Source organism: Tupaia chinensis, unplaced genomic scaffold (genome assembly GCF_000334495.1).
Source record: "Tupaia chinensis unplaced genomic scaffold, TupChi_1.0 Scaffold143976_1, whole genome shotgun sequence".
NCBI lineage: Eukaryota > Metazoa > Chordata > Mammalia > Scandentia > Tupaiidae > Tupaia > Tupaia belangeri.
This window is the reverse complement of record NW_006203827.1, coordinates 389,305-389,698: the sequence shown is the minus strand read 5'-3', so window position 1 is coordinate 389,698 and position 394 is coordinate 389,305.

Genomic DNA, 394 nt, shown 5'->3' with positions numbered 1-394 from the left:
TTAGTGAGAAACAGATATGGCTTATTACCTGTTGATGATGACATGTAGTATTCTCAACTGGATTGGTCTGGTCATGATGGGTAAAGTCTTTTTACAAGCAAATAAATAGATAAATAAATAATAAAATATGATTCTAATCACTCCTTATCCTTATCCTAAAATACATTTTTAAAATGTTATATTGATCAAGTTCCGGACACCAGATGGACTGAGGCTGCAGTCCCGACCCTCCGGAATATTCACGCATCCGCACCATTCCTCTTTCTTGGACCCCAGGTTGGTTGTCTGGGACTTTAAGGCGAACTCCCACCCCAACCACACCCACAGTCTGGATCGAGCCGGCCAGCAGTTCCAGACACCAGGCTGACTGAGGCTGCAGGCCCAACGAAACCGG